The sequence below is a fragment of the Panthera tigris genome, chromosome C2 (genome assembly GCF_018350195.1).
Source record: "Panthera tigris isolate Pti1 chromosome C2, P.tigris_Pti1_mat1.1, whole genome shotgun sequence".
NCBI classification, from domain to species: domain Eukaryota; kingdom Metazoa; phylum Chordata; class Mammalia; order Carnivora; family Felidae; genus Panthera; species Panthera tigris.
In genome coordinates, this window is record NC_056668.1 from 62,314,375 (window position 1) to 62,333,806 (window position 19,432).

General features: G+C 36.3%; 1 long non-coding RNA gene across 2 annotated transcripts; it reads left to right on the forward strand.

Annotated features, from left to right (window-relative positions):
- The first annotated feature begins 4,081 nt into the window (after window positions 1-4,081).
- On the forward strand, window positions 4,082-17,454 carry LOC122242049. 2 transcript variants are annotated; one of them, XR_006222204.1, is made up of 4 exons: window positions 4,082-4,154; window positions 14,623-14,775; window positions 15,474-15,589; window positions 17,297-17,454. It is a non-coding gene; the product is annotated as an uncharacterized LOC122242049 (long non-coding RNA). The 2 variants fall into 2 exon arrangements; XR_006222203.1 differs by lacking the exon at window positions 4,082-4,154 and adding an exon at window positions 13,413-13,559.
- The last annotated feature ends 1,978 nt before the right edge of the window (window positions 17,455-19,432 follow it).

The following is a 19,432-nucleotide window of genomic DNA, read 5'->3' on the forward strand; positions in this document are numbered from 1 at the left end:
AGGAATAAGACAAGGATACCCACTCTCCTTATTTTTATTCAGTAGAGTGTTTTAGTCCTAGCCATAGCAATTAGGCCAGAAAAATAAAAGGCATACAAATTGCAAAGGAAGACATAAAACTGCCCCTATTTGCAGATGACATAATAGTGTGTGTGTGTGTGTGTGTGTGTGTGTGTGTTTAACCCTAATGACCCCAGCCAAAAATGTTAGAACAAATGAATTCCATAAAGTTGCATGGTACAAAATTAATATGCAAACAATCTGTTGTGTTTCTATACACTAAGAGAAAACTATCAGAAAGTGAAATCAAGACAACAATCCCATTTACAATAGCAACAAAAACAATAAAATATGTAGGAATAAATTTAACCAAGGAAATGAAAGACCTCTACACTGAGAACTATAAAGCATCAATGAAAGAAATAGAAGAGAACACAAATAAATGGAAATATATTCTGCGCTCATGGATTGAAAGGATTAATATTGTTAAAATGTCCATACTACCCAAAGCAATTTACATACTCAATGTAATTTTTATCACAATTCCAATTGGATTTTTTAAACAACTCGAATGAATAATCCTAAAATTCAGATGGAATCACAAAAGACCCTAAAGACCCACAACAATCTTGAGAATGATGGAAAATGTTGGAGGTATCACCTTCTTGGATTTTAAACTATACTACAAAGCTATAGTAATCAAAACAGTACAGTATTGGCATAAAAACAGACAAATAGAAGAAACAGCTCAGAAATAAACCCATGCATATATGGTCAATTAATTAATGACAAAGGAGGCAAGAATATGCAAAGGGGGAAGGATATTACCTTCAATCAGGGTGTTGGGAAAGCTGGACAGCTAAATGCAAAAGAATGAAACTAGGCCACTATCTTACATCACGTACAAAAAATTAACTCAAAATGGGTTAAAGACTTGAATGTAAGACCTTAAATTATAAAACTCCTGAAAGAACACAGACAGTAAGCTCCTTGACACCAATCTTATCAATGTTTTGTTTGTTTGCTTGCTTCTTTGTTTTTGGTTCTGCCTCTAAAGGCAAGGACAAAAAAAGCAAAAATAAGTGAAACTACATTAAACTAAAAAGCTTTTGCACAGTGAAAGAAACCATCAACAAAATTAAAAAGCAACCTACTGAATGGGAGAAGATATTTACAAGTAATATGTGATAAGGGGTAATATCAAAAAATCAACTCAATAACAGTAACAACAACAAAATAATTGATTAAAAATAGGCAGAGAATTGGAATAGACATTCTGTCTAAATAACACATACAGAGAGCCAAAAGGCATGTGAAAAGATGGTCGACATTACCAATCAGGGAAATGCAAATCAAAACCACAATGAGATACCACTTTTCACCTGTCAGATTGGCTGTCATCAGAAAGACAAGAAATAACCAGTGTTGGTGAAGATGTAGAGAAAAAGAAACCCTTGTGCATTGTGTTGGTGGCACTGCAATTGATACAGCCAGTATGGAAAAAAAGTATGGAGTTTCCTAAAAAATTAAAAATAAAACCACCATATGATACAGCAGTTGCACCCTGGGTATCTATCCAAAGAAAACAAAAACACTAGTTTGGAAAGATATATGCAGCACTCATGTTGGTTATTGCAGCATTATTCACAATAACCAAGATATGGAAATAATCTAGATGTCCACTGATTGCTGAATTCACAAAGAAGTTGTGGTATACACACACACATACACACATACACAATGGTACCACTCAGCCATAAAAAAAAAAAATCTTGCCATTTGCAACATGGATGGACCTTGAGGATATTATGTTAAATGAAATGAATCCAGTCAGACAGAGAAAAACAAATACTGCATGATTTCAATTAACGGTGGAATCTAAACCCAGAGTCATAGGTACATTAAAAAAAAAAAAATTGGTAGTCGCCAGAGGGGGAAATAGGGTGGGGGCAAAATTGGTGAAGGGAATCAAGAAGTACAAACTTCAAGTTGTAAAACAGTAAGTCATTAGATGTAACATACAGTATGGGGAGTATAGTCCATAATATTTTATTACTTTTGTATGGTGATGGATTGTAACTAGAGTTATTGAAGCATCCACTTTGCAATGTATAAAAAGGTCAAATCACTATGCTGTATACATGAAACTAATGTGACATTGTATATCAGTTATATTTCAATAAAAGAAAAGTAGCAGTATTACATAGAATGGATAAGAGTGAAGATCTTGACGTTTTAATAATACTGAAAGCTAAAATCTCTCACTATACTTTAAATATTTGGGATGATGGAAATTAGAAGAAAAAGGAAAGATGAATGGGTGATGAAGAGAAATAAGAAGAAAGCTTAGCATCTCAGTGAGGGCAGGCAAGTAGAAACAAGTGACATCAGGCCAAAATAGAAATAGGCCTTGAACATAACCACAGTTTTCTTCAAGCACAAATGGTCACTAGGAACCTCATAATCCTGCTAATGTGTAAATACAGCCACATGTGTTTGTGAAAGCAAATATCAGGTCTGGCTCTTGAAAGTCTCCTGCAGCTGGATCAGCAGAGAGAGAACAAAAATTTGTTTTTTCATTTAGGACAAGAGAAATAAGTTCAGAAAGAACAAGTTAAGTACCATCTCCACCCGGACATTTGGACTAGATTGATGGATTCTCAGAAAATGGAAAGTGCTGGTCTTTCTCCCTTGAAGAATGATAGGTGAGATAAAATGGCTCTAACTAATGTATTATGAAGGACAAGCCATTTTCTCTAGGTCCTCGTGAAAACCAAACCATTATGTAGGATTTTATATAGGAATTACTGGTTTGAATAAAAACATCACAAAATGGAAAATGGAATAAACTGTCAAGGGTCTTTCAAAAACTACTCAGAAAACTTGGCTATACTTTCTAGAAACTTGGGCTACCTTTTCCAGAAAACATGCATCATATGCATTCAATAGCCTTGTTCCACTCAAAACATTTACTATCTCTCCATTTTGATGAGGTAAAAGGCTCTTGGCTGTAGCATAGGAAGAGAGAAAACCCTACTGCATGTTGAATTACTTTGTGCTTAATTTCAAATCACCTAGTTTAATATGCATGTGTTACAGATAGTTCTAGGAGGGCATTTTGCTATAAGCTAATGAAATGAGAGACATGGGGAGCAGAGGGCATCACTGGAAGCCACAGACCTCAGTTCTGGGGCACATTTTGTTTCTGCTAAACAACTATTGTAATTAACAGTCAACAAACACTCTTATAATTGTATAATATTTAAGATCTATCTAGACCTAACATTGTTGTATAATAAAAAATTTGTTTGGTCTTTGTTCCAGGATCCCAGCACAGAGCTTCTGAAACACTTGGTGTTTCCTGAGTTGTCGAGTGTTTATTATTCATAAAGCCCTTGGCTCATAAATGAGACTACACTAATGAGACTTACATAGGCCTCCAGATAGCTATGGCCTGGGGCATGGTCATCAGCAAGACCAACCCCTTGATCAGAGAGTTGGGACTTTGAGTCAGGCTGAACTCTGGAGAGAGGAATGAAGCTAGACATTGAGTTCAACATGCCACCAATGATTTAATCAATTGAACCCCAAGATACCCTCTGGACACAGGCTCAGTAGAACTTCCTGGTTAATGGATGCACTGATGCACCAGGAGGGTGACCCACCCTAATTTCATGAGGGGAAGGCATGGAAGCTCTGAATTTTGAGGCCTCCCAAAGTGTACCTTATGTATCTCTTCATTTGGCTGGCCTAAATTTTTATCCTTTACAATAAAATTTTAATCGTAAGTACAACACTTTCCTGAGTTCTTTGTGGTATTATAGCAAATTATTGACCTAAGGGGGTCATAAGAGTCCCTGAATTTGAAGCCCTTCAATCGGAAGTGACAGTGGCCAGGAGACTCCCAATACACAGCTGCTATATGAAGTAAGTGTAGTCCTCGTGGGAACCATATCCTTAAACCAGTGGAATTTTACACTAACTCTGACTCTTTAGTGATGGAATTGAATTGCAGTACACCAACTGATGTCACAATAAACAGTATTTGCTTCTGCAAGATCAGAACTAACTAATGCTAAAAGGAGCAGGGAACCAGTCTCTCATTTAACTTTTAGCACATATGCTTGAAGGGAGGTGTGATTGACATAAGACTGGTAAGTCCTCACAAATTTGAGTTAGAGACATGACTACTGATGAATCTGGTGGTTTTTATGACCTGAAGTGAATGGTAAGGACAAAGAGCACGATGGCACCTTGTAACCTTGTTGCTCTTAGAATCCTCAAAATGATGAATCATAATAATACAAGTATTAGAAATACGTTTAGTAGATTCTAGGTCAGTTTGTATACTGAAGCATCTCATTTGTATCTCACAGACAATCTAAAGCCAGTAACATGAAACTATACTTGATAGCTGATGACCACTTCCATTTTCTCTCTCATATGTAACCTGCTGAATCATACTCCAAATTCACAAGATTTCATTTTAATTCTGCCCATAGCATGTGGGTGGAAGAAGGAAAGAAGTGGGACAGGGCTGGTCATGGTATTAGATTTCTGGTTTCATGCTACCTACTTCTCAAAAGGCTCATACATCAAAAGGTAGTGAGTGATGAGAGAAAAAAAAAACACCATCAGGTCTCTCTCTTTCATAAAGGAGTTTAGACTTTCAACATGATGAATTCTCTTTGATAAAAGAATAAAGAGATGCATTGTCTCTAGAGGAAGCTGCTGGGGTTTCCATGGTCTTCACAACAGGCAAAGTGCCAGCTATCCATACCTCCTGTCTCCTCCTTGTTTTGTCTCTTCCACAAACCAAAATGAAAGACACAGATGTCCAATTCTACTCAAATATTTTCTTTTAAACTACAGAGATAGACTGCCACCTTCCTCTATTTGAAGGACTGAACTTTTATGAGAAAAGAAATCACAGAAAGACAGTTTTGTTAGAAGCTGCTGAATAATAAGGCCCAGAGATAGGAACAGGACATGTGGCCCTTTAACCATCATCATAAGTGTCAGTGCTGTAGCCATTCAGTTATTTTCCCAAAGGAGCAAACACACCCGATCCTTTGGCTATACCACATTCTATCTTTCTCCCCCTTCCTCTAAAGTTTTAATTAAATATGTAATGTTTAAGTGTTCTCAGGAATATGAGAAAATGTAATCCTAGGTCAGTTAGTATTAGCTTTTCCAGGGACAAAATGAGTTTCCCTGCCTGGTTCTGGATCCAGTAAGGATTGCATGTGACCTCAGAGTTTCACAGGGAAATTGCTTGTATCTCAAGAGCTGAATTATCCTTAGAATCTTAGTGTTACTTAAGACTAAATGCATCCTAAGAATGGAAATTTAGAATTTGAGCAGTCTGAGTGCCTTTCACCTAACAAAATCAGCTATTGTTTGGAAAATTACCCATTCGAGTTTTCCAGTTCTTCCTGCAGCCTATTTGTGCAGAGAAACACACTTCTAGATACATGCAAGAAAATTCACACATCACATCCAGCCAAAGTCTGTAGTAAACTACATTCACACCCTATTCCTTTACCCATTAAGTTTCAAAACATACAAAACATTTGTGAAGTCACAGTTCCTAGATTCTTGTTTATACGAGAAAACCCCATCCATGGCCTGTATACATTTTAAAACTTATGACTGCATCGGTTTATCAGGTGACACATTAAATTGACTGTGACTACAAATATATCAGAGTATATGATGGAAATTCAAAGCTCAGATTCGGATTCTATGGCATGGCCACAGAGTCTCTATGCATGCCAGTTAGAAGTTATTCCTACATCCCCTCCAGTTTCTATATGAAATTTGTACATTTTCTCTGGATAGCATCCATGTTGATGATGGGGAATCATTAAAATAGATATGACATAATTTTTTAGTCTTCAGCTGTGCTCAGACACAGCTAGCTCATACACAAAGACATTGACCATTCTTTAGTTTCCACCCTATGTGTATCTGTCTGTTTTCCTGTGTAATGAAAATAGTGTATAACTTAAAAGTCAAAGAGATCCAACCCTTCATCTCTCACTTTCTAGTGAGTGATTTTGATATGTTAACGTTGGATACGTGATAGCACTGTTTTAGTTCCTTCACATATAAAAATGAGGATAAGGATGCCTATGTTACAGGATTATTTTATGAATTGAATAAAAAGTTATATTAAGCACTCAGCATAAAGGGTGGCCTATAACAGTGCTAAACACCTGTTAGATTCCTGTTCATGCAGAAAAGTCACAGGCCCAAGGCATCATCTGAATACAAAAGGAACACATTAGAATAGATGAGCCAATGTCAGGAATGTTTTCCTTCCCAGGTGGAGAACTAGTGTGCAGTTGTGTATGAACTTTTCCTTAATTGTCAACTCCGCATCCAAGAACTTATACATACGCTGTTCCCTAGATAGCCCTACAAAAGAGAAAGAGTGAGGAAAAAAGGTGAAAACATGTGCCCCTCCCTCTTCTACTACACTGTCATTTTGGTTTAAATATCATCATTTGCATATTTTTTATCTGAACTAAGAAAGGCAACCTTCTCACACCTAATCACCAGGAAGCAGCAGGCAGCAGCATTGGAAGCTTTTATCAATACGCCAAATTTTATTTTAGTTTATAATTTAAAAAGTGAGAGTGAGGTGACAGAGATAGTATCCTTTCAAAGGTTTTTCTCTTTTTTTAAAACAAAAAGTTCTCTTTCTCTCTTTTGTGAGATGGAGTAGGAAGAGTAAAAACATGGTAATGAACTGAAAAAATAAAATGAGAAATAATCAAGACCCAGAAAGGAAAAAGTAGCAATATCATGGACCCCACCTCCTCCTTTATATATACAATCAGAATGGCTAAGGAACATAAGGCTAGAGGAAACAAAAAAGATTAGCTGGGGTGGGACATAGATTAGAAGAGAGGACAATATCAACAATCCTCCTTCTTTAGTTAAAAATCATCATTTTTTGAGAAAAAAATGTTAAGCTTGAGTGCCTATAGAATTAAACTAGAAGTTAAAAAATATATAGATCTGACTTCAATCTATCTTTTGGGAACAAAAATTCCAATGTGACAACTCCTCATTCTCCTCTTCTTCCTATTACTACTACAAATAACAACAAAAATATATTTTCTTTAATATATAACACACAATGTTTACTTAAAAGTCAATTCCAAACAAATAAATAAATTATCAAATAATTAAGTAAAGTGCAATTTCAGGCAGGTGCCTGAAAATTTGACGGGATTAGATGGGAGTGTGATAATATCTGTGAGCTCTCTTACCCTATGAATAACCAGTAGTTTTTCTACTGTGCTTTTTGCACATCTAACCACAATGTCCATTTCCTCTACAATCTCTCCACGTATGTTTAGAATGACAACATAGAATTTCTTATTTCCTTTTGTCCTACCTCTTCACTCCTTGAGGAGCTGGGGTCTTTGCTAAGAGTAGAAATCCAGACATTTTATTTTCATAATAACTTATGAAAGTAATGCTATATGAGTTGACCAATATCATCAAGAGACAGATGTCTTTGGTCATAGATGCACTACTCTGAGGGTTAGATCTTACAGAAATATCTACTAAAGATGTGCAATAAACCCTTGATACCCCCTTCCAAGACAATCTTATGACCACAAAAACCATTGGGTGTGCTTTGTTGGATGGAGCCAATACCCTTTGGTAGAACTGGGAATAAAATCAAATGACCAAGGAAAACATGAAACAGTATAAAAACAAAGGTAAATCAAAGAAGACACTATAGATGTCATTTGTCTTAATGGGAAAAATTAAAAGAATAGGAAAGGAAGACTTTTCAACATCCTTAGGTCTCTCTATCAAATCTAATGCCACCCTGCATTCCTATCTGGCTCTATGCCTTAGATTGAACCACTCATACTTCCTGGTTTCCATGACATCACCCTTTGTGGATGCTCTTTGTCAATCTCCTGTGCATGCTCTGTTTCCTGTACTTACTATATAAATATCGGTACTTCTCAAAGTGTGGTTCTGATTCTTCCGGTTTTCTCACTCTTAGAAACTTCACAGGACAGTTCTTTCTAGTCCCATGGCATCAATTGCCAAATATATACAGATGACTAACACACACACATACACACATGCACATACCAGATGTCTCCTGAGTTCTACACATGAATATCCAACTATGTAATTATGTGCTTATACACAGGCACTTCTGAAAATCAGCATGTCAAAGCTAAAATTCTCGCCCTTAACAAATTTGCTTCTAACTATCATATCTCCATAGTTGCTCAAGTCTGATATTAAGCTGTCATTCTTGACTCCTTTCATTCTGTCTGCTCCTCAATCCAATCAATAACTGAATCTTATGGAATCTAGCTCATAAATCTCTCAAATCTTTCTATTTCTCTCCATTGTCACTGTCACCACTGTCATTCAACGCAACATTATATTTCTCTCAGAGCACTAAAATATTCTCCTAATTGGTCTCTTTATCACTGATGTTACTCTCCTCAAATACATTTTCTACCTGCAGTCAGAGCAGCATTTGAAAAACACACAATTTTACATGGCATCCTTCTTATTACTCTTTAATAGCTTTTCACTTTATTTCAAATGTAGTCAATATCCTCCCACCTTCCACAACACACACACACACTACTCACTTCTGTAGCACCATTTCTAGTTTCTCTTTCACTAACCACACACTCCAGTAGTAATAAATGTACCCCATATCCTCAAAAACACTATATATCCTCTCTCTTTTTACTTGAAACACTCTTCCCCTCTCAGCATCTGAATACTTATGTACTAGTGAATATGATTAAGTTTATCCGAAGAAGACATACAAATGGCCAACAGGTACATGAAAGGTGCTCAACATTACTAATTATTAGTGGAATGCAAATCAAAACCACAATGAGATATCACCTCATATCTGCTAGATTGATCATCATCAAAAAGACAAGATATAACTAATGTTTGTGAGCATGTGGAGAAGAAGGGACCCTTGTGAACTGTTGGCGGGAATATAAATTGGTGCAGCCACTATGGAGAACAGTATGGAAGTTCCTCAAAAACATTAAAAATGGAATTGCCATATGATCCAGCAATCCTACTTCTGGATATTTATCTAAACGACATGAAAACAGGACCTTGTAGAAACACCTAAATTCCCATGTTCACTGAGCATTTACCACAACAGCCAAGTCATGGGAGCAACCTAAGTGTTCATCACTGGATGAATGGGTAAAAAAGATATGAGATAGGTAGATGATAGATAGGAAGGTAGATAGATAGGGAGACAGATATTCAGACATGAGAAAGAAAAACATCCTGCCATTTGCAACAACATGGATGGAACTTGAAGGCATAAATGCAGTAAGTCAGATAGACAGATAAATATTATATGATACCAACTACATGTGGAATCTAAAAAATGCTGAGCTCATAGAAACAGAGACTAGAATGGTGGTTACGAGGTGCTAGGGGCTGGGGGAAGGAGAGATACTGGTCAAAGAATACAAACTTCCAATTAGAAGATGACTAAGTTACAGGGGTGCCTGGGTGGCTCAGTTGGTTAAGTGTCTGACTCTTGGTTTTGACTCAGGTCATGGTCTCATAGTATCAGGGGTTCGAGCCCCACATCAGGCTCTGTGCTGACAGTACAGAGCCTGCTTGGGATTCTCTCTCTCCCTCTCTCTGTCTTCCCCTTTCCTTCTCACACTCTTTCTCTTTCTCTTTCTTTCTCTCTCTCTCTCTCTCAAAAATAAATAAATAAATAAAACTTAAAATTCAGAAGATGAGTAAGTTCTGGGGATCTAATGTACAACATTGTATTCATAATTGCTAATACTGTATTAAATACTTGAAAGTTACTAAGAGAATAAATCCTAATATCTTTGCACCTATAAATGAAAGACAGTGTTACCTTAGAGAATAGTTGGGATTAGAACACATATGTAAAAGTGTTCTGTAAAATTGATACTTGAAGAAGTCTGGGTGAAGATGGCAAGATAGGGACAATTATCTGCTCCCCATGGAGCCCACTGAAAGCTAGAAGACAAACAAAAAGTGGAGAAAAATATCCCACCTCCTGTGTAACTAGCAGATAACAATTTTGGCTCAAAACTTGTAAAGAATATTTCATTAATGCATAGATCAAAAGCAATGTCTCAGTGGGATCCCTTGCATGGGAGCCACAGTAGCACCCCAAGGACTCTTTCCTTGGGGACGAGGAGAATAGAAAGAGAACAGACAGCACAGAGGAGGTCGGTGTATGCCATCTCTTTAGGGGCAGGTAGGATGGGCTTCAGGGTGGAATGTGGGCAGAGAAGAGATGGATAAGAGATAGGTAAAAATAGGTGGGTAAAAGCTAAACCACCACAGAAAGGCATACATTGCCAAGTTGATGGGGAGCATGTGCAACTCTTGCTGATCAGGAAGGCAGAACCTAAAAGAGTGAAGACATGTGACATTGGTAGAGAATTTGTGAATTAAAAGAGAAAAATATTCTGAGACAACTTACTCATGTTAGAGATTTTGCTTTCCTAAATTATTCTGGTCACTATTTTAAACAGATGGTTACTTTTTAAAATAATAATGATGAAAACCTTATGTATCCTACCCAAAGGATATAAAGAAAGCTGTGCTTGAAAGAACATTTATATAATTAAATTCTTATATCTCTTGAAAAGAAACAGCAAAAATACATGGATTAACTATTCAATGAAAGAAATTAGAGCAATACAATACCAATTAACAGAAACAAAAGGAATATATTAATAAAGATAAAAGCCAAATAAAAATTAGCAAATTAAAAACTATAAAACCAGTAATAAATTAATGTACTTTTTTTTTGGGGGGGGGGAAGAAGACTAATACAGTACTATTTAACCTAGCCAATAAGAGGAAAAAAAACCACAAAAACCCATAAATAAGAATGGGAAACTATTCACAAATACATAAAACACTGAAAAATGCAGAAGAAGCATAGTAAGAGATTTTTTTTCTTCAATCTATACTGATATTTGCAAAACTTGGGTGAAAAGCAAAACTAAGCCAGAATAAAGTTGTAATATATATCGTGCCATCAAAAAGAAGATTAAATAGCAACCCATAGACTAGGAGAAGATATTTGTAAATACATTTATAACAAAGGACTCAGAGATCATGATCATTATATAAAGGTAACTCAAAAAATCAATTAAAAACATAATCCAATAGAGAAGATTTAACCAAATGATTTAACAAAACTTGACAGAAAAGGCAATCCAAATGGCCAATAAACACATCAAAGGTGGTCAATTTCATTAGTCTTCAGAAAAATGGGAATTAAAAACCCCAACACACAGCAATACGCACAAAACAGAGTAACTGAAATTAAACAAAAATTACCAAGGATCGGTAGGGAAATCGGAGCAATCAGAAGCCCCATAAGCTGTTGGCAGAAATATAAATTTGTATATCCATTCGGAAAACTTTTTTGCAGTACCTACTATACCTGAGTACAGTCATTCTACCACTCAATAAGACTACTTCTTGCTATATATTTTATTGATACACACTCATAATTTAAAGAAAAATACTAGAATGTGAAGGACAGAAATATTCATAAAGCCTCTAACTGAAAACCACCCAAAATGTTTATAAACAAAAGAATGAAAAGTGCACTGTGGTATTTTCACAATTCACAAAATAGAATACTACACAGTAATAAGAATAAATATACAATGTAGTAATATGAATCTCACAATTATAATGCCAAGAGAAAGAACTCAGACAAAAGGTATTTAGCGTATAATTCCATTTACATGAAGAACAAAAGTAGGCAGAGCCAATGTATGATAATAGAAGTTAGAAAAGAGGTTACCCCTAGGGGTGGGATAGCAACTAGAATGGGTACCAAAGGGCTGCTGGATGCTGGTAAATTTCTGTTCATGATTTCTATGTTGGTTGCAAAGTTATGCTTAGTGAAAATTCATTGAGTGGTTCCTTAAATTAAAAAGCAAAAACAAAAACAAAAGCCTCTGGAGAACCTAGCACGATGTTCAGTATAGAAAAAGGCTAGAAAAGAAGGCCCACTCATCTTTTGGGATGAGCACTGGGTGTTGTATGGAAACTAATTTGACAATAAATTTCATATAATAAAAAAAAATAAAAATAAAAATAAAAAAGGCCCACTCTTTTTTTCTTGAACTACCCCCCCTTACCCCCCACTATCACAACAAAACAAAACAAAACAAAACAAAACAAAACAAAACAAAACCTTCCAGTCTTTGCCACTTATGAAAAATCCTCCTGGTACTATATAATGGTAAAATTCACATGACATATAATTCACCATCTTATCCATTTTTTAAGTTTAGTGGCATTTAGTATATTAACAATGAGGGGCAATGAATGCTTTCCTCTATCTGGTTCCAAAATGTTTTCATCACCTCAAAAGAAATCCTATAACCATTAACCAGTCATTTCTCACATCCCCCTCCTGACGTCTGCTGTAACCATTAGTCTCCTGTTTCTATGGATTTGCCTTATTGCGGGTTTTGAATATAAATGGAAACATGCAGTACATGACCCCTTCTGTCTGACTTCTTTCATTTCAGGTAATGTTTTCAAGCTTTGTCTATGTTGTAGTATGTAGTATGTAGTACTTTTTCCTTTTATGGCTGAATAATATTCCATTGTATGGAGATACCACATTTCATTTATCCACTTATTACTCGGTAGACATTTGTGTTGTTTCTACAGTTTGGCTCTTGTGAGTACTGCTGCTATAAAATACTATGTACAAGTCTTTGTTTACACATCTATATTAGTCTGCTAAGACTGCCATAAAAAAATACCATAGGGGGCACCTGGGTGGCTCAGTCGGTTAAGTGTCCGACTTCAGCTCAGGTCATGATCTCATGGTTCATGAGTTCAAGCCCCGTGTCGGGCTCTGTGCTGACAGCTCGGAGCCTGGAGCCTGTTTCCGATTCTGTGTCTCCTTCTCTCTCTCTGACCCTCCCCCGTTCATGCTCTGTCTCTCTCTGTCTCAAAAATAAATAAACGTTTAAAAAAAAATTTTAAAAATACCATAGATTGGGTGGCATGAACAGGATTTTTTTTTTTTCCTCACAGTTCTGGAAGCTGGAAGACCAGAATCAAGTTTCCAGCAGGATTGGTTTTCCTTAGATTTTTCTCCTTGAGTTGCAGATAGCTGCCTTCTCACTGTGTCCTCATATGGACTTTCCTCTGTGCATATACAATCTTGGAATCTCTTTATTCTCATAAGAACACCTGTCATATTGGAATAGAGTCATACCATTATGACCTCAGCTAACCTGAATTACCTCTTTGAAGTCCTTATCTCCAAATATAGCTCCAATGTAGTTACATCAGGAGTTAGGGCTTTCATATATGAATTTGCGGGAGTAGAGGGAGGGGGGTAATACAGTCCTTAACAACATCTTCAGGTTGAGGTATACCCAAGAGCAGAATTGTTGGGGAATATGCTAATTTTATATTTAACTTTTTGAGGAACCACTAAAATGTTTTCCAGAGTGGCTGCACCATCTTACATTTCCACCAGCAATGTATGAGGTTTTAATTTTTCCATATCCTCTAGAACACTTCTTATTTTCCATTTTAAAGTGACTACAGTCATCCCAGCAGTATGAAGCAGTATCTCATTGTGGTTTTGATTTGCATTTCCCTCATGCATTTTTCTAACAATGTTGACAATCTTTTTACTTGTTTATTAGCCATTTATATATCTTTGAAGAATAGTCTATTCAAGTCCTTTGCCCATTTTTTTAAATTGGGTAGTTTGCATTTTAGTTGTTGAGTTTTAAGAGTTGGATTTTTGTTAATGTTGCACTTTATATGTGCATATATCCTATAAGCTCATATATAATAAACACACACACATAAAATTTCTTTCTCTCAAAATGAACGCCAATATCATGTTTAGATGTAAAACATTTCAATGTATTCCTATTAAAGTTAGTACCAAGAATATTTAGTATCACAAATATTTAACACTGTTCAGTAATTAAGAGATCATTATAAATAGACAAGATAAACAAATAAGGTATGTACTAATAGTAAACCAGAAGCAACATTGTCATTATTTAGAGATAGTATATTTATGGGCCTGTAAAACGAGAGAACAAACTGCAAAAGCATTAAACCAATAAGAGAAGTTTGACAAGAGTCTGAGTGTAAAGTTAACATATAAAAACCAATAGCTTTTCTACATACAAGCAAATGCCAGTATAAATATAAAGAAAGCAAGCATCCCACTTACAGCAGCATTGTGTTATGCATGCAGTGCAGAATTACACTTAAAAAGCCACTGACCACCTTTCAAGTTCAGTTTTATTATCAATAAAATGGGTATAATGATCTTCAATCTGTCCTACTTCAGAGTTAGAGTAAGGATCAAATGAGGAAGAACTTGCTGGGTGAAGTCCAGAGGATTACACGGACACTGCTGCACTAGGGCATGGCAGAACTGGATCGGCTGTGTCCCATACTAATTTCACTGGACAAACTCACATGTATTTGATCTCTTTCAAAGTCTTCGGAAGCTCCTGACTCAAGAGGTATTTTGAACTCTGATTTGTCTCATCAATTAATATGTTGTTTTCTTTCCAGGTGGCTGTGCAGTCATCCAAAAGAACTAAAAGTGGGATTAACTGTTATGACAAGATTTAAAATAGCTGGGAATTATATTAGTTCTTACAAAAGAAGGGAAATGAAGCACAGAAACAACCTAAGAGTACTGATTGTTTTACATATGAAAAGAAGGTAAGAATGCTTCAGAGGAAACAACATTATTGCATGGTTCTGAATTATTAGGTTAGGTTTACTTGTAAAGTTTGCATGTGTTCAGCATTATCTTCTCTAAGGCTAAGGACATAAAATAGGAGATAGATTGTGATAGTCATCATCAAGTCACTTGAGATAGGAATTCTATGAGTGTACCCAGTTCTGAGTATGGACTAGAATCACCTAAGAAGCTATTTTAAATATCCGGGGCGCCTGGGTGGCTTGGTCGGTTAAGCGTCCGACTTCGGCTCAGGTCATGATCTCACGGTCTGTGAGTTTGAGCCCCATGTTGGGCTCTGTGCTGACCGCTCAGAACCTGCAGCCTGTTTCAGATTCTGTGTCTCCCTCTCTCGCTGACCCTCCCCTGTTCATGCTTTGTCTCTCTCTGTCTCAAAAATAAATAAACGTTAAAAAAAATAAAAAATAAATAAATACAAATTAAAAAAATTAAAAAAATAAATATCAATGCTCAGGCTCCACCTACAGAGGTTCTCATTTAAATGGTCTAGATTGTGACCAGGGTATTGGTCTTTTATAAAGTATTGAAGATGATTCTAATGTGCAGCCATAACTGAGAGCCATGTAGTCAATGGGCCTGAATGGAATATTCACTTTACCCCTTCTTCATTTAACTGCCTTCTTCTATCTCTCTTCTTTTTTTTTTTCTTTTCTTCTAGAAAACTATGAAATGCTGAACTTTCATGCCATCTTTCAATTAAGTGACATGTGACATAACGTCTTTCATTTATTTTTTTCAAATTACAAATTACCCAAGTCTCACATAACTGGTGAGGTAAGTGAAAGATGGTTAGTATCCATAATGTCACATATCAGATAGGCCCTGGCAGATGTTTAATCTCAGTAACAGCACAGCCACCCATCAACAGGGAAGAGTGCTATATTCAAGTGAAATTGTTTAAGGGAATTTAGAGAAACAGATAATAACTAACTTGCATTTGGATTTGGCTAAGGGGCCATGGGTTAAGACCTGAAAATTATATGCCTAAAATAGATCTTTAATATGGCCAGCCATCTGGATCTTAACTTTATGTATTATCCAAAAATCATTGCAGCCTTAGGAGACCAAATATCTCTGTAAATTAAGGGAATATTCATTTCTTCACATATGGTATAGCCTCAAGTATACTGCTTATGCTGCATAAAATAATAAAAAAATAATCCATTCAGGGAGCAGTTTAATAGTGACACTGATTTCTGGGCAATCAGATATTCTCCAGTCATCTCCCAACCAAATTCAGAAGAATTTCAATTTTACTATAATCAAAAATCGGAACCAAAACCCTCACATGCACGCATGCGTGAATGCGCGCGCGCGCGCACACACGCGCACACGCGCGCGCACACACACACACACACACACACACCATTGCTTATTTTTTTTTAATCCAAAAGTTGAGGCTTACCTTAAGAAAATATGTATACTAAGAATTTTAAAGAATTCCTCATGAGGCAAACTGTGCTAGAGAGAAAAGGTAAATAACTTAGAGAATCTTTACCTCTTTACCTGATACCTAGTTGTTAGAACATGTACCTCTGTTTTTCCTTATCAATGAAGACAGCATTGCTGAGGATCAAAGTGGCTCTTAATTAGCAACCATTCTGAGAACTTACTATCTGTTTCAGTTCCTTGAATGCAGGCACCCATGGAGTTAGGAAAACTCAGGGAATACTTATCATTTAGAGCTATCCCTCAGAATCTACTCCAGGTCTAATTTCCTGCTGGTTCTGGAGTTCCCTCTAGTGAGCTTTGTGCCAGGTTTATGACCAACTGAGGGATGTCATGTCATGAGTAGGACAGAATATGATACCTCCACACCCAATATAGACGAGACAACCACATAGTTTCATAAGCAAACTATTTGCCTATGATCTTCTCAATTTAGCCATTTTGGCCTCAGAATAGTAGCTACCTTGAATCTTCTCTCACTGAAATACCATGGGGATCAGATTCAAGGGGAATTATAAATTGGGTATTGCATTAGTCAGATTCTCTGGGTTGTGAACAACAAAACTTGACTTCAGTATATTTTAGAGGAAAAGCCTACTTAAGAACAATATATTGAGTGACTGTATAAACACAGTTTAGGAAAGACAGGGACCCAGACATTTCCCAGGATTTTGATTTGCAGAAACTTGAAAAACATTTCATCAGGGCCCTTCCATCCAAACAATTGATTTTCAGCCATTTTATGCCTTTGGGTCAATCAGACTGTCATGGACATTTGTAAGCAGTCTCATTTTAATCCTTTCACAACTCAAAGATACTGTAAGTATTATGTCATTTCACTTGAGAGGAATTTGCCTCAGCTAGTTAGTGCCAGAACTATACTCAAAACTGCAGTCAAGACCATATACTCAAAACCAAATTTCCTAAGTCAAAATTTTATGTTCTTTACCTTCTCATATTGTTTTCATGAATTAGAATAAAATTGTTGGAAAGACACTGAAGTGAATATTTTCATGTGTTCTCCTTTCCCAGGAGTGTTTGCTGTGAGATGCTGAGATGCTACAAGGAGTTTTAGAAGAAATGAAGGGGATTGGGGGCACTCTTAAGAAGCAGTATCAGATACAGCATGGCCTTTGGAATCCTTTATTACAATTTGAATTCTGGCCTTTCTCCTATTACCTGCATGACCTTGAGCAACCTTACTGCATCTATAATATAGACATAGAAATACCTGTCTATAGAGTCTTAAAAGAATTAAATGTGATGATGTAAGTAAATCTCAGTCATAGAGTGAAACTATGTGATTTAAATAGAATAGGGGAAGAAAGAGAAATAGAAAATAATAGAAACTAGTAAAAAAATAGAAATAGGGAAAAACCAAACTGAAATAGAGCTCATCTAGGGAATATATGTCACTAAACCAGAGTCTGGTGTTGTCTGAAGATGATACACAATAGAGATAATCAACAGGTCTGTTAGGGTTTGATTATAATGCCATATTTTGACTGGCCTTATAAGAAGTATAGGATATGAAACTGAGGGACAACTGCAAGGAGCAAAATATAGCTGATGGGGCACTGTGATTATTTGCCAAGGAGGAGATGAGATTCCATGCTACGCCAGAGTTGGAAATATCACCTTAACAAGCATGGACAGCCCCCAATGGACTATAAAATTCATTTGGTGGCTGTGATAATTCAAAAGAGCCAGGTGGCACATCAGTAACAAGGGAAGACATAAATTTTAATTTATGAGGCTCATCAATGTCCTGGTCAGAAAGGGACAAACTCTCTACTCTTCGGCTCAGTAATCCAATCTAATGGGAAGAGAAAGTATTTTGAAGTGACGCTCATCAGTACTAAAGAATCTTTTTAAAAAATGTGTGTGTGTGTGTGTGTATGTGTGTGTGTGTGTGTGTGTGTGTGTGTGTGTATTTGGTAGCTAAATTGTTGATGGGGTAGTTGGGTGGGAAACAGTCAGTAGAGTTTTTAATTATATATAAGCTAACACTTCTCCTCCTCAAGGCGATTGCTTCTTTATTCAAAGTCTGATGGCTTTATGACTACCTTCAGTAAAAGTATGGCTGACCAGGCTTTGTGTCCTGCCAGGAAAGAAAACTTGCTTATGTAATAAAAACATGACTCCAAAATGGAAATATATTTTCCTTTACTAACATACTTTAAAAAGTAATTATCTTGTTTGAGAAAACACATAAAACATGACAGGCACAATTCATGGAATTGCTAAATATTCTCTGTGGCAGACACAGTCCATGTTGCTTCATACAAAGCAGACCTTCCTACATAAAATCTTGTATAGTTACACACATAAACCGCATGTCTGACTGTCTAGCGCATTGCCCAGATCAACCAGTTGCTCAATAGAGATTTAAAGAATGAGGCCTACCTAGTATACTTTAAAAACTTATACCCTATATCTATCTTTTATCTACCTATCTTCTATATGAATCTGTATACATACATGTATATGATACATAGGTATATATACATACATACATATATATCCAATACATATATAGACCTATATATTTATATAAACTGTTCTTTACCTAACTGCCACTCCCATCACAGCCATTGCCACCTCAGCATGGCACTATTACAATGATACCTAACCACCAGCCCCCATTTCTCACCACTGTCCAAACTGGCCCTCACATTTGTCAGTAGAGCTATCTTTCTCAAGTACAAAACCACCCCTAAAAATAAAATCACCATTTGTTTCCTCTTGGATTCATCTCCATACCCTCACTTCATTCCACTTCCCTGGCTTTATTTTCTACTGTAGCACTTGCTAGCATCTGATGATATTTGTATGTTTTTATTTTAGTTTACTTGCTTATTGTCATTCTCTGTTCATATTACATGAGCTCAGCAGAAGCTGATACTTTGATGTATTCAGTTCTCTGTCATTAGTGTTTGGAACAGGGCCTGGCACTAATAGGGGCTTAAAACATATTTTTCCAATAATGAACGGATTCCTCTACTGCTTAGGTAGAGCACAGTGCCTGATACAGAGCAAGCAATCCAAGATGTTTGTTGAATAAATGAATGAACACATGAACATACCAAAATTGAAAATCTGTCTAAGAGATGTATAAAGACTAGGGACACCTGAGTGGCTCAGTGGGGCGCCTGGATAGCTCAGTTG